The sequence below is a fragment of the Papio anubis genome, chromosome X, assembly GCF_008728515.1.
Source record: "Papio anubis isolate 15944 chromosome X, Panubis1.0, whole genome shotgun sequence".
Classification (NCBI taxonomy): domain Eukaryota; kingdom Metazoa; phylum Chordata; class Mammalia; order Primates; family Cercopithecidae; genus Papio; species Papio anubis.
Genome location: NC_044996.1, coordinates 59236951 through 59260722, shown reverse-complemented (window position 1 = coordinate 59260722; position 23772 = coordinate 59236951). Strand labels below are relative to the sequence as shown.

Genomic DNA, 23772 nt, shown 5'->3' with positions numbered 1-23772 from the left:
CATTGTATAATGCATCTCCATTTGTTCATAATGCATTAAAGGGCATTTTATATTTTTTCTCATACCTGAGGGCACTTTGAAATGAAGTCTTCTCCAAATAATACAACCTTCTTAGAAAACATGTTATTTGTTTAATTTCAGGTTTTAGTTTAGATTTAGGGGGTACATGTGCAGGTTTATTACAAGGGTATATTTTGTGATCCTGAGGTTTGTGCTTCTATCGATCCCATCACTCAGAGAGTGAAGGTAATACCCAGTAGGAGGTTTTTTAGCCCTTCCTTGCCCCCAACTCCTTTTGGAGTCCCTAGTGTCTCATGTTCTTATCTTTATGTTTGTGTGCGACTAATGTTTAGCTCCCACTTATAAATGAGAACATGCAATATTTGGTTTTTGGTTTCTATGTTAATTTGCTTAGGATAATGGACTCCAGTTACATCCATGCTGCTGCAGGGATATGATTTCATTCTTGTTTATGGCTGTGTAGTATTCTGTGAAATGTACCACATTTTATTTATCCAGTCCACTGTTGATGGGAATTTGGGTTGATTCCATGTCTTTTTTATTGTGAATAGTGCTGCAATGAACATAAGAGTGCATGTGTCTTTCTGGTAGAATGATTTATTTTCCTTTGGGTATACACCCACTTGTGGGATTGTGCAGTTGAATGGTAGTTCTATTTTTAGTTCTTTGAGAAATCGCCAATCTGTTTTCCACAGTGGCTGCACTAACTTACATTCTTACAGTATATAATCATCTCCTTTTCTCTGCAGCCTCACCAACATTAGTTATATTTTGACTTTTAAATGATAACTGTTCTGACAGGACTGAGATGATATCTCACTGTGGTTGTGTTTTGCATCTCTCTGATGATTAGTGATATTAAGCACTTCTTCATATGTCTGTTGGATGTCTGCATATCTTCTTTTGAGAAGTACCTCTTTATGTTGTTTGCCAGATTTCTATATGGGGTTGTTTTTCTTGTTGATTTATTTAAGTTCCTTACAGATTCTGGATCTGAGTTGTTTGCTAGATGCATACCTTGTGAATATTTTTTACAATTCTGTACACTCTTTGTTACTCTATTGATAGTATCCTTTGCTGTGCAGAAGCTCTTTAGTTTTATTTGGTCCCATTTATCAATTTTTTTTTGCACTTGCTTTTGAGGACTTAGTCATAAATGATTTGCCAAAGTCTATGTCCTGAAGGGTATTTCCAAAGTTTTCTTTTAGGAATTTTATAGTTTGAGAACTTACATTTAAGTTTTTAATCCACCTTGAGTTAACTTTTTTATATGGAGATAGGAAGCATTCCAGTTTCATTATTTTGCACGTGGTTAGCCAGTTTTCCCAGGACCATTTATTGAACATAGGTTCCTTTATCCATTGCTTATGTTTGTTGACTTTATAAAAGATCATTTGGTTGTATGTATGTGGCTGTATTTAGGAGTTTCTATTCCGTTTTCTTGGTCTATATGTCTATTTTTGTACCAATACCATGCTGTTTTGGTTACTGTAACTTTGTACTATAATTTCAAGTTAGGTAATGTGATGTCTCCAGTTTTATTTTTACTTAGGATTGCTTTAGATATCAGGGGTCTTGTTTGGTTTCATATAAATTTTAAAATAGTGTTTTTTTTTTCCTAATCATGTGAAAAAATGGCATTGGTAATTTGATAGGAATAGTATTTAATCTGTAGAATGCTTCAGGTCATATGGTCATTTAAATTATAGCAGATTCTTCCAATCCATGAGCATGGAATGTTTTTCCACTTGTTCATGCCATGTATGATTTCATTTGGTAGTGTTTTGTAGTTGTCCTTGTAGGGCTAGTTCACTTTCTTGGTTAGATGAATTCCTAAGGTTTTGTGTGTGTCTCTTGTAAATGAAATTACATTCTTGAGTTGGCTTTCAGGTTGAACATTATTGGTGTGTAGAAATGCTACTGATTTTTGCATGTTGGCTTTTGTATCCTGAAACTTTAATGAAATTATTTATCTGGTCTAGGATCCTTTCATCAGAGTCCTTAAGATTTTATATGTATAGAATTATATCCTCAGTGAAGAGAAATAACATGACTTTCTCTTTTCCTATTTGGATGCGTTTTATTTATTTCTCTTGCCTGATTCCTTTGGGTAGGACTTCCAGTAATACGTTGAATAGGAGTGGTGAGAGTGGACATACTTGTCTTATTCTGGTTTTCAAGGGGACTGCTCCCAGCTCTTGCCTATTCAATATGATATTGGCTATGGATTTGTCATAGATGTCACTTCCTAATTTGAAATATGTTTCTTCAATGCCTAATTTGTTGAGGGTTTTTATCATGAAAGAATGTTGCTATTTATCAAAAGTTTTTCTGCACCAATCAAGATGATCATATGATTTTTAAAATTTTAATTCTATTCATGTGTTGAATCACATTTATTTATTTGCATATGTTGAACCAACCTTGCAGCCTAGGAATAAAGTCTACTTGATTGTGGTGAATTAATTTTTTCGTGTGCTGCTGGATTCAGTTTGCTAGTATTTAGTTGAGGATTTTGCCTCTACATGCATCAGTGATATTGGCCTGTAGTTTTCTTTTTCCCTGTGTCTTTGCCAGATATTTGTACCAGGTTGATACTGGTTTAATAGAATTAATTAAGGCAAAATCCCTTCTCTTCATTTTTTTTCAATAGCTTCAGTAAGATTGCTACTAGCTCTACTTTGTACATCTGGTAGAATCTGTGAGTCATTTTTATCTGGGGCTCTTGGTTTTTTTTTTGTTTTTTTGTTTTTTTGGTAAGTTTTTATTACTTACTCAATTTCAGAACTCATTATTGGTCTCTGCAGTGTCTCAATTTCTTCCTGAATCAATCCCTGGAAATTGTGCATTTCTATGAATTTATTGATTTCCTCTAGTTTTTCTAGTTTGTGAGCACAGAGGTGTTCATTATAGTCTTTGAAGATATTTTGTATTTCTGTAGGATCAGTTGTAACGTCATCTTTGCCATTTCTGATTGTGCTTGTTTGGATCTTCTCCCTTGTTTTTTCATTGTTTTTCTAGTTAGCAGGCAATTGGTCTAATTTATCCTCTAAAAGAACCAATTTTTTTGTTTTGGATCCTTTGTATGGGTTTTCAAGTCTCAATTTCATTTGGAGTTGATCTGATTTCAGTTATTTCTTTTTTTCTGCTACCTTGGGGTTAGTTTATTCTTGTCTCTCTAGTTTAAGTACAGTATTAAATTGTTAATTTGAGATCTCTGTCTTCTTGATATAGGTGTTTAGTGCTATAAGCTTTCCTCTTAACACTGCTTTTGCCACATTCCAGAAATGTTGGTATGTTGTGTTTCTGTTTTCACTTGTTTCCAATAATGTTTTGATTTCTGCCTTCATTTTGTTGTTTATTCTAAAGCCATGAAGAAGTAAGTAGTTTAGTTTTCATGTAATTGTGTGGTTTGAGGAGTTCCTCATGGTATTTATTTATATTTTTATTCCATTGTGGTCCAAAAGTATTTTTGGTATAATTCCATTTTTTAAAAAAATTATTAAGACTTGCCTTATTGGTGAGCATGTGGTTGATCTTAAGTATGTGTCTTGTGTAGATGAGAAGAATATATATTCTATGGCTGTTGGGTGGCATATTCTATAAATGTCTATTAGGTCCAATTGGTCATGTCAAATTTAAGTCCAGAATATCTTTACCAGTTTACTGCCTCACTTATCTAACACCTTCAGTGGGGTGTTGAAAGCCCCCATATTATTGTGAGGGTGTGAAAGTCTTTTCCTATATCAATAAGTATTTGTTTTATAAATTTTGGGTGCTCCAGTATTGGGTGCATATAAATTTAGGATATTTAAGTCTTCTTGTTTAATTGAACCCTTTGTCATTATGCAATTACATTCTTTGTCCTTTTTTTTTTTTTTTTAACTATTGCTGGTTTAAAATCTAGAAAGAAAAAAAAAAGGTTCTTGTTTGCTTTTCTCTACCACTGCTTTCTATACTGGAATCTACTGAAGACATGCAAAGACTTCTTTGACTCTCTATAGTTATAATGGATTGTGTATATGCAATGCAGCTTCTTTGGAAACTAGGTATTAACAGATTGTCATGCTTACACCTCTTTTTAAAGAAGTATAAAACAATTACAGTTGCTGACCCAAACTAAAATGTCAATACTCTTTGAATTGAGCCTATAAAAAGTTGCAATTTTAAGTTATCTGCATTATATATTGATAGGGTTTGGATCTGTGTCCCCCCACTCAAATCTCATGTTTGATTGTAATCCACAATGTTAGAGGTGGGGCCTGGTGGGAGATGATGGAATCATGGGGGTGGATTTCTCATGAATGATCTAGTACCTTCCCCTTGGTCCTGCCCTTGCAATAGTGAATGAGTTCTCATAAAATTTTATCTTTTAAAAGTTTGTGGCATCTCCCTCCTCTCTCTCTTGCTCCTGCTTTCACCATGTAACATGACTGCTCCCCATTTGCCTTCTGCTATGAACGGGAGCTTTCTTGAGACCTCCCCAGAAGCAGATGCTACTATGCTTCCTGTACAGTCTGCAGAAACTGTGAGGAAGTTCGACTTATTTTCTTATAAATTACCTGTTCTCAGGCGTTTCTTTAAAGCAATACAAGGACAAACTAATACAGATATAAATGAAACAAATAAGTATGACAGATGCTCAGAGTTTAAGAAAATAACTATTTAGTTGAAAAGCGACGAAGCAGAGCAAATTTAAATAAGGGAAAGATAGTAGTCAATTCTGCTCATGTGATATCACAATAACTAATCTTGATAATTTGTAAAGAGGCTAAATATATTTGGGCGTGTTTACCAGCAGGCTGGTTTATTACCTCCTTATGGATCTTACATAGATGTATTTAGTACATTTAGTTTTAGATTATTATAAGTTTCTGCCAAATGCCTCATGCACAAAGCGCCTCATCTCCACGGGCTATGTGTGAAATGGTATTACCTCATTGTTTTCACAAACCTTGGCCTTTTTTTAGGGCAGATGAGTAAGAAAAACAGACCAGTGAAAAATTAAGAGGTGACATGTTTAGAGTAAGAATTAATTGTAACTACAGGGTCCCCCAAATGGATATTACAGTGTTGAGATAAACACATGTATATTTGTGGTCATAAGAAAAATCAGTATAAAAGCTGCCCACACTTTTCCTGGAAAAGCAGATATGGTAACTGGGCCTTAAAACATATTTTTTTTTAAATGGTAACTTTTGTTACTACTAAAGGAACAGACAGGATAATTAACCACTGGCACTAACATTTTTGTGATTTTTTCCTCATGACAAAATTTAGGGGTTACAGCGAAGGAAATAGAGAAACTTAGGGGAAATCTACTAGAAATAAAATAAGTAATTATACTAAATGCTATAAAAGTACTGACAAAGTTAGGCTCATTAACGATGCTGTTGTCAGGTACCAACTAGTTTCATACGTTTCAATAGGTTTTGCATCACAAATTTCTTTAATAGCTAGAAAAATTCATATAAAGACATTCTCTTCAAATTTCTCATGTTAAAAGTTTATCTACTGTTTTCTATAATTAAACTTAATGATATAATTAATATTGATGGAGTGCTTATTGTACACCAGGAATTATGTGAAACCTTTTGCACGTAGCATCTCATTAAATCCTTATAACCACTCTATGATATGAGTACAGTGAATGGTGTACACTTCACAGATGTAAAAACAGAGGCTCAGAAACGGTACATAATCTGCCTGAGGTCAAAAGTCTAGTAAGTGGCACAGCTGGAATTTCAATCTATATATTTGTGTGACTCCAAAGACTGAACTAACCACTAACCAATTTCATCAGTTTGGGACCAGTAAGTACACTGAATGCTGTATCTTCATGCATATACTATTGGGTTAGTCAGGACCAGAAATATGACCAGATGTGAATGTTGTTTTCTTTACAGCAAAACTGATTTATCCCACATTTATTGAGCTTCTATTTATCACAATCAAGCATTAGGCATTATATGCCAAAGCATGAGACATAGAAAGATATCTACGATATGGTGTGAGTCTCAGTTCTTTGCAGTTTAGCTGGGGGAAAGCAGATAAAGAGGGGGATGAGCTATGAAGTATAAGCACAGGGTGCTATAGGGGCAGAGAGGAGGAGCACTGAACTGAGTTTGGTGGGTTCAGAGAAGGCATCTCCAAAGTCGAAGTGAGACTTTAGATGGAAAGAGTTAGATTTAAAAAAGGAGGTGGGTATAGTAGAAAAACTGGCCGTATCGGCAGAGGGAGCATGATGCATAGCAACCTGGGGAGTGGAGAGAGTACAGAACATTTGCAGAATTACAAGTAGTTCTGTAAAAGTACTATGAAAAACTGTTTAGCTGAGCGCATTGTTTAAACTTACCTGTTCCATGCCAAGGAGTGGGTCTCTAGCCTCAGTGATCCACTGAAGAGTGTCCTAAAGATAGCTGAATTATGCTTTGGGAGTACGTTTCATTCCTACATTTCTTCAATGGTGAGAAAAATATTTAACATCTAAAGCCTGTCTACTTTCAACTGTCCCTTGGATTCAAGGAAAGTAGAGAATGAGGATTATTTAGTATCTTGAATAAAATGTTGGTACCTTAGCTGTTTGGTAGGATATGTAGAAGCAGTTTGAAACCCTATACCCAAAGTATTTCAAAGAAACCAGCCATAACCATCTCTGAGTTAGTACACAACAAACAAAATTCATTAAGGTTGTATAGACACTACTATTAGAAAGCCAGACTCAGAACAAATTGTCATATTGCATATGTGAATATCTGATCCAATTTGGATAATGACAAAAGTATGCCCACATGGCATATATTTGAATTGGCAGCCAGTTTGTAGCATGCTAGGCAGATGATTGAAAAAAAATGTGGACAAAGCATCTACGTTAAATGACATGAAATCCCTTCCACTGTGCTTTTCTACAATAGTGTAGGCGAACTCTAGGCAAAAATTAATTTTAGTATTATGGCTCTCTACTACATAACCATGAAAAACAATTCTGGAGCATGGAATCTTGCAAGATTTTTCTGCCCAATTTAACATATACTTATTGATCAACTACTACATGCTAGACACTGTGTTCTTTCTAATAAAAGACCTAAAACTAGATTGCAATATAGTAAAAGGGAAGAAATTAGTACATAATTAACTTAAAATACTGAGGCAGCCAGACATGGTGGCTCATGACTGTAAATCCAGCATTTGGGGTGGCCCAGGTGAGGCCAGTGTTCCAGGCCGAAAGAGTGAGGGTTGTGATCAACTCAGTATACCACTGGAGGCTATATGAGTAAACAGTAAACTGTTCTCATGAAAGCAGGATATTGGCAAACTGACAAACTGCGTCTGCTGCCCAGAAGGAATGTTGAGGGCAGTCACGATCCAAGCACAAGTGTTTCTTGTGATTAGGCAAATCTGAAGCCTGTCAGCAATAATGTGAACCTGTGATCAATCAAGCAGCTGACCAATCGTTACCTCCTCCTCCCTGCTCTTTCTACCCAATAACTACGAAGGGCTGTGGAAGCTCAGGGCAGCTGCTGCCTTTGCTCACTAGAAGCAGGGAGCACTCTTCTTCTTCCCCTGGCCCCTTCTTTAAAACGGTTTCTTTTAAGTTTTCATTTCTGCATTCATCCTCCTTTGTTCAGTCTCATAATGATGGTCTCAAGTAGTAACAGTAGTAACTGTCATAATGACGGTCTCAAGTAACAGTAGTAACTGTCGTAGTGACAGTCTCAAGTAGTAATTGTGGCAGTCTGCCACAGGCCAGGAGTTCAAGACCAGCCTGAGCAACATAGCAAGATACCATCTCTAAAAAAAAAAATACAAAAATAAGCTGGGTGTGCTGGCACATGCCTGAAATCCAAGCTATTTGGGAGGCCCAGGCAGGAGGAATGTTTGGACCCAGGAGTCTGAGGATTCAGTGAGCCATGAACATACCACTGCACTCCAGCATGGGCAACACAGAAAGATCCTGTTTCAAAAAAAAAAAAAAAAAAAAAAATCCTGAGGCAGCGTTTAATAATATATGGAGAAATTTCCAAAGGCTTAATGATGGAGGTGGCATTTTAGCTGTTCTTTAAAAGGAACATGAAATATCAATAATTGAAATTAGCAAGAAAAATATTCTGAGCTGTGAAAAGAAGAATAAAATGTGTTGCTTCTTGAGAGCTCATTATTTGTCAGGAACTTTTAAAAACACTTCATATGTTTAGCTCATTTAATTTTTATAGCAACCTGTGTAACAGGTATTACCATTAGCTACCTTATATTTGTGGAAAATGATTTACGGAAAAATCAGAAAGATGAAATAACCTGCCCAAGGCCACACAACTCGCAAGTATTAGAGTTAAGATTCAAACTAAAACAATCTAACCACGAAGCCCATAACCTTAACTGTTCTCTCTTCTTATACAAGTAAAGTACATTTTTTGGCAGAAACAGAAAAATATAGCAATGTATTTGCAGCATGTTAAGTATTCTAGAGCTGATGGGGCTCAGTATGTGATACAATTAATTGTAAATAATGGAAAAAGCAACTAAGATATTAGTCAATAATCAAAACCTTTAAAACCCATTCTAAGAAAATTTTAGTTCATTAAAAATTAATGATTGGAATCAGATTAAGGAGAAATAATGGCTTTTGTGGAGGCGAGTGACATAATGCAACCCACTTTGGGAATAAAAGGGTAACAACACTGTGAAGAATATATTTGGAGATAAAGGCATCCAGGCAAGAGAGACGAGAAGGGAAGGCAATGAAAATACTTGATGTCTCTTCTATTAGAGGCGCTGCCTTAGGTAAGTGGAGACATAGACAATGAATGATACACTCGAATTTTGGTGTGAGAATGGACTGTACTAATAGGAATGAAACACTTCAAAGCCCACAGCCCAATTAAACTCCCTAACCATAATATCATGTATAGTGTAACTGTTTCTAAAATTTCCCAACAAAAAGATACCAGGAAGGTTTTCTCATGTCATGACCAAAATGACTAATCATAATTAAAATAATGCTTAGGAAAGTGTCTTGTGCATGTCAAAAAGTTAACACTGTGAGGATTTGACAAAGCAGCCCGTATCGTGATGACTTTTGCTTGAGGACTATATGCATTATTTTATAGGTTTATATTTCCCACACTGTCTTCAAGGACACTTTTTAATACATTACCACATCCCCTTAGCATAAATTAAATATATCTGAATGGTCAAACCTATTTATTTATCTCCAAAAGTCTAATTTCCTATAAGAAAATGACTTAAATATGGAAAATATCTGGCTCAATTAGGTGTTAATTTCCTAAGAGGACTGAATGTCAAATGTGAAGTGCAAGTTACTGCCATGGAAAAATACTGTGTAGTTGAAAGAAGGAATTCATTGTGTTCTTAGATTCCAAGAGGGAGTATAATGTAGTGGTTCAATGTGCAGTTTTTGGACAACACTACTTGGATTCAAATTTCACTTCCATCACTAATTGGGTTGACTTTGATCAAGTTACTTAACAACCCTGCGCCTCAGTGTTACCATTTGTAAAATAAAAGCGATAATATCACCTATTTCAGTTAGCGAAAACTAGGTGTATGAGTTTATTCTCCCATTGCTATAAAGAACTACCTGAGACTCAGTAATTTATGAAGAAAGGATGTTTAATTGACTCAAAGTGTTGCAGGACTTTTTCTCAGCTCAGCTAATGGCAGGGTCCTTGTTACACAACCACAAAAATTTAGGCTCACAAACAATTTGAATGGTGTGTAAAGCAGGGTTTTATTGCGTGAAAAGGAACAAAAGGTGGAAATAAGGACTCGGAAAGGCCAGGGTTCATGCTAGAGTGCTTCCTGCACACAGCTTGAATCCCAGGTTCCACACAGGAAGAGGAGAGGCCAGGCTCCTCCCTGCTGCAAATGGCGTGAACTTCCCTGGGTTCCACCCCAGTGCGCAGGCTGCTTCTAGTTTCTCCAGGGACCCCTTTCTACCTGGCTGTGTCATTCCTCCCTCTAAAGAAGTACATCTAACTGTCCTAAGAATAAGGATAAGGACAAAGACCAATTTTAACTGCTTTCTGCTGACAGAGAGGGCTGTTTTGGAGAAATGGCAGTCAGAACACCCTCAGAGGCCTATCTAAAGGTTCCCAGCAGAAGCAGCCGTGGTCCAAAGCTCTGGTTGCATGACTGTTTGGAGTTTGATGGCCTGAAGGCAAGAACAGACAAACCGGGCTATTAGAAAACGTATCAAAATGCAACAAGGGAAGAGGTAAGGACTGCTAAAAAATTCTGAGTCCTTTTACTAGTTTGCACAGGGAGAGGGAGTCCAGAAGGCCAACTGGTAAAACTTAACCCTTTTGCTGGCATATTGGGATTCTTGGTTTCCTTCCCCTGAGTCCAATCCTAAGCCAACCAGTTTAAGGTTTGGGAAACTAACCTTTCCCAGTTTGGATGATGCATCTGAGGGGAGTGTTCCATTGTACAGAGACACAATTACCTAACTGTGAAGAGAGGACTGAGGAGGAGAAAGGAAAAAAGAAGATGCCGTTTAAAGCAGTCCCAGACGGGCCAGGCGAGGTGGCTCACGCCTGTAATTCCAGCACTTTGGGAGGCTGAGGCGGGCAGATCACGAGGGAGATCAAGACCATCCTGGCTAACATGGTGAAACTTTGTTTCTACTAAAAATACAAAAAATTAGCCGGGCGTGGTGGCAGGCACCTGTAGTCCCAGCTACTGGGGAGGCTGAGGCAGGAGAATGGCATGAACCCGGGAGGCGGAGCTTGCAGTGAGCCAAGATGGTGCCACTGCACTCCAGCCTGGACAACAGAGCGAGACTCCATCTGAAAACAAAACAAAACAAAACAAAACAAAACAGTCCCACGGATTCAGGACGTCTTCAAAAAGGGTACAGACTGAAGATGAATGGCTACCCATCTAGAAAGAGGGGAGCAGACATCCCTGGTTCCCTTTTCTTCCTACCAGACACCCGGGGTGTGTGAGAGAGAGAATGAATAGTATCCTTTTTCCCTCTTCTGTCTTGCATCCTCGAGTCGCAGCGACTTTGGCAGATGCAGCCATGAGTCCAAAAGCAGCTTGCACCCATGAGGCAGGGGGGTCTAGGGAGTGGGACTCATGTGCTCTTATCCACATGTGTCCTCTCTCCCCTCTGTCAGTAGCCTTGAATTCCCTAGACCCCATTTATGCTATGGATACTAATGCAGCCTTTATCCATGAAACAGGAAGCTTGGGGTTGCCTAATCAGCAGGAATCAGCCACGCTCACCTGCACTGTGCCTTTTAATTTTCATTATCAGTTGCCTTTGCATCCCTCAGATCCAATTATTCTTCTTAGGGCTTTGACCCAAAGCTTGGAATTGAGTTTGAGACAAAAATATGTCTTGAGGTAGAGCGGGTTGCATGGACTCCTTATACTAAGCCCAAAGCTAAAGTGAAGCTGTGGAATTGAATCCTCCTCCAACAAGGGAGAGAAAAGGATGTATTGTGACACAGCCAGATAACTGGCAGCTATAATTATGCTTGTTGGAATTTGGGTGCATCGTGCCTGGCTTCGCTTATCTCCCTTGGTCTTACTTTCTCAAAATGAAACCTTCGAGTGATGGGCATCCTATTTATGCTCATCACCTGGCAGGATTTGCAGGATAATTTCTCAGAACTAGAACACTGATCCAGATTTTTACATTACCCATCCCTCTTATTCTTTCTGAGCTGCAGCTGGAGATTGCTGGTGGTTCACAGGAACAAGAAGAATTACTCCAAAAATATAGTTGAAAACTTAAAAACAACTAGTGAGTTTTAGAATTTAATTACAAATACATGATAAGTTTTGAAACATGATTTCTCTCTCTCCAGCCCTCATGTTTGTTAAGAAACAAATCATCATAGGACTGAGTGGTTTGTAAAGTAGACTTTAGTCTTATACTTCGCCTGATTATTTCCATAAAGTGCAGCAAGAATAATTATTTCTACATAGACCTTTTGGATTGGCTTTGGTGGAACTCTGTTCTCCAAGGAATTTCAGAAAACACCTTTCAAAGCAGAGCCCAACCATGAGTTTATCCTCAAATACCTGTGAGTTGGGTGATCCTCTCCTAAGTTTCCAAGATAAACTTGGAGCTCCTGGACTTATTAAAAAGTGACATTCTTTACTGACCATAGGACAGAAACCCTGTACAGAGACTGCAAAGATGAGAGTATGCGGCCAGTCTCCCCATTGAGCTTTTATCAGCTCTGCAAGTTGAGATTGATTCTTTAAAATGAAGCATAATTTTCCAGTCAAAGCCTTGGTAGAATGACCAGTTTTTCCAATTGCATTCTGTTGCCAAAAACAAATAAAAAAATTGGATTCTTACTGTATTGATGCAAACAACTATATTGCCATAACTTAAGAATACTCACAGATAGGTTCTAAATTCTAGAGGAAACAGGCAGAGAGAAACAAGCATGCTCTAAATTTTGTTCCCAGGAGTATACCTTACTCAATTATTAAAGACTATAAATAGCTCAAAATAAATTTCCTTGACTCTGAAAAACAAAACATGGATCAGCAGTATTCCAAGCAAAAGTCAAGAAGATTGCTGCAGTTTTCTGAGTTCAGTCCATTTAGTTAACTCTGGTTTTTCTTGATATTTGTGAATATTATAGCTCTTCATGAGTTCTGAACATTTTGCTTTATTCCAATGGTACAATCTCTAAAGTTATCAGAATCCTGTATTTGGGAGCACCTGTTCCAGTTCTACAGCTTATTGTAAACCATCTTTTGAAAGGAATTAAAACAAGACAGCAATTGTCTATGAATAACAAAATGTCCAGAGTAGCTATAATTAGAAACACAATTGACAAAGAAGTTTGGTTCTCTCCATGGTTTAGAATAACTTAACAACCTTAATTATGATTGATAGCATATACTTAGACATTTTAGAAATCCCATACAATTTTGGAATTATATATTAGTATTATTTACTAAGATGTAACATAAAGAAGATTGAATGTCATGTTGGCAATCCCATGTACCTAAACATGTCAAATAATCCTGTTTATCTCTCTTTTCTGGATATTCCAGGGGCCCTCTGGAATATCAGAAAAGCCAGGTGTTGGGAAAGACAACTTTGAAACTGAAGTTTGCTTTTGGGAAGCCTTTTTAATATGTTTAAAGCATTTGTTTGAACCTTCAGCTTTTTCCTAATTTAAAACAATCCTTTAGCCCTAGGCAAAAATGTACATTCCCATGCCTTCTTATAAACTTTTACGAAGCAAACAGACAAACAAAAAACACATATTTTACTATTCTTACACACCTTGTATGTAAATCTATTTCCAGTAATTTCAATGACATGTTATAATGGCAAACCCTAGCAATTTTTAACTTTAATGTAAAACCTGGTAAGTCATTTTTTTGTGTGCTAGGTACAGCCAATGTTTGATTCCCAGCATAATTAAGGGTGTGGTTAGTTCCATATGTCCCAAGGCCTTACCAATTGCGAAGCTGGCAAATTAATTAGGCCAAATTAATTAGAGCTGTTTTTACAGACATCATGCACAGTACACACACAGACAGGCAGAAGAAAACCCAATCGCTGGGTGGGCCATTTAACAGACAGGGCTAGGAAAACACACCGATACCAAACCAGAAAGAAACTTACTCCCTAAGGCAGGATTGCTAAACAAAGCCTTGCCACCAGAGTTACAAGCCATGCCTGCAGAATGTAAAACAAGATGGAGGCTTGGTATCACAACCAAAAGTTTGCAGAGAATATAAATAAATAGTGATAGTTGTTGGGCCTGGCCTAGTAAAAACATCTTCAAAAAGGGGAAAAAAAGATGAAAAGTTAATTGCTGATGGGGTAGAGAAGGGGAAGAAAAGAAACAGTTTTAAAATGCCTAGGGAAGAACCTCTTATTCTTATGCAAGTGGTTCCTCCACCATGGAGACAAGTTTAATTGCTGTGAGTAAAAGCTGGCCTCCCTGGCCTGGGGAGAAGGAGACTCTGGGTACCTGGCAGAAAATGCCAGCCAACCACCTATGGCTCTTTGGGCCACGTATCCCAGTCCCAGCCCTGGCAAACAGGGCAGGGTGAAGCGGATCCCATGCTCATCCATTTCCTCCGAAAAAGGAAAGAAAAGGCCATTGAAAGGCTGGGTTGGTTCCCGACCCCGGGGAGCAACAGGGGGTGGGGCTGTGGTTTCACATAAGCTCAGAAGTCTGAGGATGAAAAACGACAGTGAGAGGTTTTGAGTCCCCACTTCACTCATCACTTCTGGAGACCCCACTTTGCACGCCAAAAATGTTGTTGGACTTTTCCTTAGTTTAGATAAAGGCAGGGTCCTTATTATACAGCCATGAAAATTTAAGCTCACAAACAATTTGAATGGTGAGTGAAGCAGGGTTTTATTGGATGAAAAGGAAAAAAAAAGCCTGGGGGTGGGGGGGTGAACAGGGACTCTGCAAGGCCAGAGTTCATGGTAGAGCGCTTCCCATAGGCAGCTTGAATCCCTCGTTCCACACAAGAAGAGGAGGGGCCAGACTCCTCCCTGCTGCAAATGGCGCAAACTTCCCGAGGTTCAACCCCAGAGTCCAGGCTGCTGGTAGTTTCTCCAGGGACCTGCTTCTAACTGGCTGTCTCAAAATTTCACAGGCTGTACAGGAAACATGACTGGAGAGGTCTCAGGAAACTTACAAGCATGGCGGAAGGCGGAAGGGAAGCAGGCATGGCTTCCTTGACCAGAGATGGAGAAAGAAGGTGAAGAGAGAGGTGCCACACACTTTTAAACAACCAGATCTCATGAGAACTCATTATCACGAGGACAGCAAGGGAAAAATCCTCCCCCATGATCCAATCACCTCCCACCACGCCCCTCCTCCAAATTTGGGGAATGCAATGAGACATAAGATTTGGGCAGGGATGCAGATCCAAACCATATCACTAGGTGAGTTAATATATGCAAATGTAAAGCTCTTAGAATATTGCCTGGAGCATGCAGAAGTCAATAAATGGCAGCTTTAAGATTGTATAGAGATTTTACATCAAGAACTATGATTATCATATTATTTTCCTATTAAGTGAGTGGGTTGTCTTTGTGTTAATAAGAAGAGTGAACATAAAATCTTTACCCATAATGACTGCTTACCTTTAAAAAATATCCAATTCGTTTTGTGTCAGAACGAGGAACAGTGTTAAATACCCTATGTGTTGTCAGGGTAAATAAAATCTTGGCTACATCGTTAGTGATCGGAAAACGGCTGATTAGAAATATCCATGCTGAATTTACTGACAATTCTAGACATTCATTGTATATGTCTGTTATAAATGCTGTTGCTGATTAGCTTGTATATAGGAAATGAGTTAACAAACTGCATTTAAAGCATCTAGGAAAAAAATCATAATAGAAGAGGGAAAACTAAAAGGCTTGATTTCTTTCTTTCTTGAAAGCTGATAGGTATTTCATAATCATAAGTATTTCTGGTCTACAGATAGATTTCAATAAGCTTTTCATTGGACATTTTTGACAGGGGATCAAAATTTTTTCCTTCCTCTGTGAAAAGCATATGTGTATGTTTGGACACCTTCAAAAAGTGATGAAATTGAACAACATACTTCAATGTCATAGGTTTATTCCTCTATGATCAGAGTTCCAATTACCTAACACCTTCCTTGTAATGCTTAAAGAGTGTAGGAATGAAAGGTGGAGAATGTGGCAAGATATGCAATGGGAAATGATCTTTGATCCCAACAAGGGAGTAGACATTGCTGTATAGAGTAAAAATAGAAGTATATTGACAGATCTGTTTTGGTAGATTTATAGTGATTAAGCCAAAACATGACCCCGTAAGCTCATGATAACCTAATTGGATATTCAGTGGAAATGTGTGCCTTTAGTGTTGTCTCTTTATTTCAGCAAACATCAAAATGTGAGTCAAAAATGAGAAAGAGGGAGGAAAAATTGAGTTATTGATTTTCTTATGTTGTCTTAACCTGGAGCCTAACTGAAGGTCAGTATATGTATCCATCTCAAAGACTGACTTTTGGATAAGCTCATGGTTTCCTGAAACCACGTCAAAAAAGGCTAATTAATATTCTACAGATGCTATAGAAAAAAAAAAGAAAATATTTCAGCTGACGCAAACATTCTCTGAGGAAAATCAGACCCAGAAAACTAAACTGCAAAATAATTTGACTGCTTATCAATAGCCCAGATAAAAGAGGGGATATCTCGATTGGGTCAGTGGGTTGGATACAGGGCAGAGATGGAGACTTTGAGCATTTTGTTAATCATTAATCTACGGAAGAACCTAAAAAACTTGTATTTATATGTCGGGGACTAACATACTTCTGTCTTCAGTTCTTCCTGTCTGTATCAATAAATGTGTATGTTATCTATACTGTATCGTGGTAAAACTCATGAGAAGAAAAGCCTGACTTATTAGGGGATACACAGAATAACTAGATGGAAAATAAAACAATACAATTCCCTGATTCACTGCAATGGTACTGTCTCTCTAATTCTTTCCTGCCTCTCGTCCACAGCTTCCTCTGCTTTTATGTTGTGTATTCAGGTACATAATTACTGTCCATGCAGCTTCTGCCTTCCAATATCTCAAGAAAGAGACTTGGAGAACTGATTTGTAATAAAAAGGAATGAGAAAAACCTGGTTCATGCCTGGCTTGTGTGCCTAATATATAATCCAAGTTTCTGATAGAGCATTAAGAAGCATTCACAAAGAAGATGGAGTGTGATTAAAAACGTGTACAATATTTCTTTTGGGGATGATGGAAATCTTCTCATGTTAGATATTGATTATGGGTGCACAACACTGTAAATATTCTAAAATTATTAAAATGTACACTTAAATTAGGCAGATTTTATTATTTGTATAATATATCTCAATATACTATTAAAAATAATGGGCAAGACATTATCTTAGGACAAATTCGTAGAGTGCAAAAACTTCTATGAAAATAGAAAAGTAGATATATTTAGATGTCATATCTACAGCAGAAATGCTCATTTTTGGGGGTTTGTGAACCACTCTCATGGGAAAAAAGGCCCTCATGCCCTACTCCATTCAATCCTAATTTACTATGGTAAGGAAAGCTACACCAAGATCCCTCCCTGAAGACAGGGGAACTTTTAGCTCTAGGAAACAGCTGCTTGATTCTTTCACAGGAGACTTAAAACTTTCAGCAGTCGAGTGTCTTAGAAGTTCTCTCTTTTTTTTCTCTCTCTCTTTTCTACTCCTGAACTTGCCCTAGATTCAAATACCTCTTGCCTGAGCTTTTGGACGGGCCTCCTGTCCAGCTGAAAATCATTGAATATTATAGTCTACTTATTACAGTACACAAAATGTTTCATAGTCTGCAAACAGCCACTATTGCAGCTATATTTTTAAAAATATTTTGCTCAAGGCCAAAGGTCTATATGTCTTCCTTTGTATCCTTGAAGCTAGCAATTGCTCTGACCAAGAAGGGTACGCAATAAATAAGACTTTTACTTCACCTTAGATAAAAAGTAGTTTCTAACCTTTGAACAAGACTGTTTAAACAACACTCTAAAGGGAAACCACTGACAAATTGACATAGACATGAGAGAACCAAGTTAGTCTCGCAAGTGGCCCCTCAATGGTACTGTGCCCTGTATCAAATGAGGCTAATTGAGTTCCACAATTCGTTGAGGATTATCTCACTACTTCATCTTTCTTTCCAGAATTCATGTATTTTCCAGCTTTAATGATAAGATGATTCCATTTGCTTTATATATTTAAGAAATTTGAAAGTGGCTCTTTTTCATTCATCACACTTCAGAGTCTTTTGTATAATTCTATGTAATTTAAGGCTGAAATAATTTATCCTTGTAATTGGAGGTAGAAATATTTCCTGGCTTTGAATTCAAACGCCCTAATGTATTCTTTTTCCTGATACATTTGCAGCCTCATAGCTAAAGGTTTTAGGAAGCCCCAAATATTTCCCTGCTCTCACCTGTCTCCCACATTTAAGACCCAGCCAAAACTCTCCTCTCCTAATAAGTCTTTTCTGAGTGCTTCACTTGTCTTTCATATAAAAACACAAATTCTACTGTTAGCAATTATATCCCAAAGATTTGATTAGTCAGTTAATGCCAAACTAGAGTGATTTCTTCTTAAGGGATTTCTCCTTGAGGACAAATCATGCTGTATTTTCATAACTCCACAAAGATTACAACATCATGATGATATCCATAACTACATGTGATGTAGATATCCATAACTACATGTGATTGCTGATTTGAAAAATACATGAATTGATGGATGTTAACTGCCTTAGTTGTTCATTTGGATGTATCTGAAATGATACATTCTGTATTTTATTGTTTGTATTCTAATAGAACTACAGTCAACCGTTCACATCCATGGGTTCTGCATTCATGGATTCAATCAACCTTGGATTGAAAGTATTTGAAAAAATAATTGCATCTACTAAATATTTACAGGCTTATTTTTCTTATCATTACTTTCTAAATACTATAGAATAACAACTATTTACATAGTGTTTATATTATATTAGGTATTACAACTAATCTAGAGATTATTTAAAGTATATGGATGGCTACACATAGGTGATATGCAAATATTATACCATTTTATATTAGAGACTCGAGCATCCATGGGTTTTCATATCCAAGGGAGTTCCTAGAACCAATGCTCCATGAGTAAGGATAACACTCCACTTCTAAGATGACTTCTAAGATAAAAACTTTATGGGATTTAGAAGCATTAAAAATATCAAGTAATTACATTTTATTATTGTAAGACCAGGGATATGGATTACATAAAAAGATAGGACATATAATGTTGAAATTTTGAAATTAGATACCAAACATTATAAATATATTTAAAGTGTTGCTTTAAATATATATTTTTTTACTTTACTCAATGCACCTACGTTTAATTAACTTTATTTTAATTAGTCTTATCTAGTAACATTTTCTGAGCTGGTTGTTAGACTTAATTATCTTTAATTCTAAAATCCTTTGGACTTGACCAAGTGCAGTGGTTCATGCCTGTATTCTCAGCACTTTGGGAGACCAAGGCAGAAAGTTCACTTCAGGCCACAAGCTCCGGTCTAGTCTGGGAGACACAACAATACCTCATCTCCACAAAAAATAAAATAAAATAAAATAAGTAGCAGCATCTGATGGCACGTGCCTGTAGTCCTTAGCTACTTAGGTTGGGGCAGAAAGACTCTTGAACTCTGGGGTTTGAGTTTACATTGAATTATGATCATGCCACTACACTTCGTCCAGCCTGGGAAACAGAAAAAGACCCTGTCTCCAAAGTAAACAAATACATCAATAAAATAAGATATCATATGATAAACTCAAAAAAAGCAACCATACTTGAATAGTTTATAAATCTATAAGTCTCCAACCCACACCCTCTCTACAGCCCTATGTAATGGAAATGAAGCATATACTTTTTAAATTATTTCCTACTCATATAGAGAATCTTTTCCCTAGACCACCACAAGACGTGAGAATGATTTATAATTCTGTTATTTGATGAAAGATGGCAGTCACAGTACACACAACCATCCAAAATCTACCTTTCAGAAGCACCAAGATGGCTGACTAAAGCATCTAGTGTGTGCTGCTCTCACAGAGAGGAAACAGAGTAGGGTGTAAACACTAGCTCTTTAAGTGACTCTTCTAGGAGGCCACACTGGGATTCATAAAGGAAACCATGGTAACCCGGGATTCATAAAGGAAGCCATGGTAACCCATGGAGAACAGAGAGGAGCGAGGCAAGACAGTCACCCATTCAGGATTGGCCTAGGGCGGGGAAAGGGTGAGTGAGAGTCCCCAGAGACCCACAGTTTTGCCATGGACCTTTGAAATCCTGGGCACAGGGAATCCCTTCAGACCCCACAGTCACCATACTGACACAGAGAGCTATCTCTATTCTAGATAAAACCACTGCTTAAGCCCATGAAGGGTTGCATGGGCCTTGGATCCCTGAGAACCCCTGGGCCAGCTGCCACAGCCCTGCCAACAAGGGAGGTCAAGCTCTTTTGTGTGTCTCTAGGATAGAAGCCACATCCACAGTGCTGAGGGGCAGACTGTCTGTAGTCCTTGCCTCCGCTGCATGTTGCCAGGCAAGGTCCAATGGCCTGGCCACCCCCACCCCCACCTAAGTACTCCTGCTGATCCCAGCCCTCCATTTCTCTGGGACAGAGCTCCCAGAGATGGTTGACAGGCCTGCTGCTATTGCCATTGCTGCAGTCCCCACCCCTGCTGCCCTCAGGCTGGGGAAGGAGGGAAGAGCACAAGAACTGTCCTCGTAGGCCTCAAGCACAAGAACTGCCATGGGCGGGCAGCATGCTGCTGCTTCCACATGGAAAATCAGCCAGACTGTTTTCCAGGCAGGTCCTGGCTTGTGCTACTCTTCACAGCACAGGGCCTCATGGTGTGGTCATGCTGTGGTTACCAGCATAGCCACCTCACCCCCACGTGATCGCTCCAGTCAGTGACAACCCCGTGTTTTGCTGAGGTAGGGCTCCCAGAGACAACCCACGGGGTCTCTGCCATTGGGACTGCAGTAGTACCTGCCCTTGTTCCCCCAAGGCTATGGGGGAAACAAAGAGCCTGTTTGTTTTTGCATGCCTATAGCACCCAACAGCTGTCCAACAGATAGGAGGCCAAACTGCATTCCCAGCGAGACCCTGATGCCCTTGTTATTTGCTAGGCAGGGCTTCCTGGCTTTGACCTGCAGCATAGTCACCCCACCTTTGGCTAATCACTCTGATCAGCTGTGGCACTGTTTCTCTGTGGTGGAAATCGACAAGCCCTCTGCCACCTGCTGCCACTGTAGTAACCATTCTTGCTGCCCTGGGTCTTGGAAAGAAACAAAGAGACTAATTACTTTGCTCACACCTCTCGCATCCTGAAGCTACCCTATGGAGAAGAGGTCAGACTTCCCCATGAGCCCCACCACTCCGCTCTTCATCAGGCAAGGCACCTAGCTTCAGCAAACAGTGCAACTGCGCCAACGCTAGCTGATCACTCCAATTGGCCATGGCTTTGTGTTTCTCTAGGACAAAATCCCACAGTCAAGTAACAGGTACTCTGCCATTGCTGCCAAGGTCCCTGCTTCTGCTGCCTAAAAGCTGGGGAGGAAAAAAAAAAGCCTGAGTTCACCCCAGGACTATGGTGAACAGTTTGGGTGTACCAAGCAAGATCTGTGGCAAGAATTTGAGCAGAAATGCAACCCGCACTCTCAGGACACTAAGAGGGATGAGTTTATGGGCTCACGGGCTGCCACAGGAGTACGGCATGCCTCCCTCAACAGGGCCATCAGGGAAAAGGTGTGGTTTATCTCCTAGCCACAGTCTCTGCCCAAGGGAGCTCCACAGACTGGAACAGTTAACCAAATAAATGTAGGTGCAGTGCCAGTGATTGGAGGGGGCTACCTTAAGGCCCAGGTGTGGACCTGGTGAAGGGGTCACCTCTCTCCTCAGTACACCACAGAGCATAGCTACAAAACTGAGGAATATCAAAGGAGCCATGCAGCTGAGAAATAGCCTGTCTACCAGTCATTACTCGTAAGCACCATCTACCAGATCACAGCACAAATTAGGACCTCAAAAATGCTTTGCTAACATACACCTCTGTGAGACCAAGAGAAAAAAATTCAGCCACAAATAAAGGCCTTACACAGAGCCCTGGACCTTTTAAAACATCCAGAAATGAGCCCAACTGATTATACTCAACTTCTACCACAATTAAAGGAGCACCAATCCTCCCAGAAGAGAATCAGCCCAAGAACTCTGGCAATTCAAAAAGCCAGATGTCTCTATACCTCCAAATGAGTCCAATAGCTCTGCAGCAATAGCTTTTAACCAGTCAGAAAAGACTAAAATGACTGACATTGACGGCAAGAAATCTCAGTGCGATTCATGAGAAAGTTGAAACCCAATCCAAGGAATCCAGTAAAACAACCCAAGAACTGAAATACAAAATAGCCATTTTAAGAAAGAACCAAACATAATGCCCAGAGCTGAAAAATGTACTACAATAATTTTATAATACAATCTGAAGTATTAACAACGGAGTAGACCAAGCTGAGGAAAGAAACTCTGAGCTTGAAGATCAGTTCTTGAAATCAACTTAGACAAAAATAAAGATACATAAATTTTAAAATATGAACAGAACCTCTGAGTAATTTGGAATTATGCAAAGAGACCAAATCTACCATACATTGTCATTCCTGAGAGAGAATAAATACCTTGGAAAATGTATTTCAGGATATAGTCTGGGAAAATTTTCCTAATCTTGCTAGAGAGAGGTTCACACACAAATCTAAGAAATACAGAAAACTCCAGCTAGATACTAGATACAAGATGACTATCCCCAAAAGAGTCATCAGATTCATCATGATCAACACAAAAGCAAAATTATTAAAGGCAACTAGAGAACAGTGTGAAATCACGTAGAGGGAACCCCATTCAGGCCAGCAGCAGGTTTCTCAGCAGAAAACATACAAGCCAGAGGAGATTGGGAGCGTATTTTCAGCATTGTTAAGAAAAAAAAAATTCTAACCAAGAACTGCATTGCACTGAACTAAACTTCATAAGTCAGAACAAAGTAAAATATTTTTCAGACAAGCAAACACAGAGGAAATTTATTTTAACAAGACCAGCCTTACAACAGGTTCTTAATGAGTGCTAATCATGGAACTGAAATAATGACACCTGCTACCACAAAAACACACTTAAGCACATAGCCCACAGATGCTATAAAACAATCACACAATCAAGTCTACATAACAACCAGCTGATGACATGATGACACGATCAGAATCTCACATATCAATACTAACCCTGAATGAAAATAGACTAAAGGCAACATTTAAAAGGCACAGCATGGAAATCTGAATAGGGGGATAAGACTCAACCATCTGCTGTCTTCAAGAGACCCATCTCACATGTAATGACACTGACAGGCACAAAGTAAAGAGATACAGTAAGACCTACCATGCAAATGAAAAACAAAAATAGAGAAAAAGTTGCTCTTCTTATATCAGATAAAACAGATTTTAAACCAATAAAAATTCAGAAGGACAAAGAAGGACATTACATAATAATGCACGGTGCATCCCAACAGGAAGACTTTACTATCCTAAATATATATGCACCAAACACTGGAGATTATAAAAGTATTCTAGATTCTAGAAAAAGATATGCACAGTGACAAATTAATATTAGGAGATATCAACATCCCACTGAGAGTGTTAGATCAGCGAGGCAGAAAACTAACAAAGAAACTGGATTTAACCTTAACACGTGATCAACTGCACCTAATAGACACCTACCAAAAACTCTACCTAACAACCTCAGAATATACATTCTTCTCATCTGCATATGGAATATATTCTAAGATCAACCACATGCTCAGCCATAAGGTCAGGCTCTATAAATCAAAACAAATTCAAATCATACCAAATACACTCTTGGACCATAGTGGAATACAAATAAAAATCAATATCATGAAAATATTCTAAAACTACACAGATGTATGGAAATTAAATAACTTCCTTCTGAATAACTCCTGTGTGAACACTGGAATCAAGGGAGAAACAAAAATTCTTTGAAAATAATGAAAATAGGGACAAAATGTACCAACATCTCTGGGATGCAGCTAAAGAAGTGTTTACAGCAAAGTTTACAGTGCTAAACACCTTCATCAAAAAGTTAGATATTTCTCATATTAACAATCTAACTATGCACCTAAAGGAACTCGAA

General features: G+C 38.4%; 1 long non-coding RNA gene across 1 annotated transcript in view; it reads left to right on the top strand.

Moving 5' to 3' along the window:
* Positions 1-19510: 19510 nt before the first annotated feature.
* Positions 19511-23772, top strand: part of LOC103880800 — a 45194-nt gene continuing 40932 nt past the window's right edge. The window contains exon 1 of the long non-coding RNA XR_002519630.2: positions 19511-19820. This is a non-coding gene — a long non-coding RNA (uncharacterized LOC103880800). The remainder of the gene's footprint in view (positions 19821-23772) is intronic.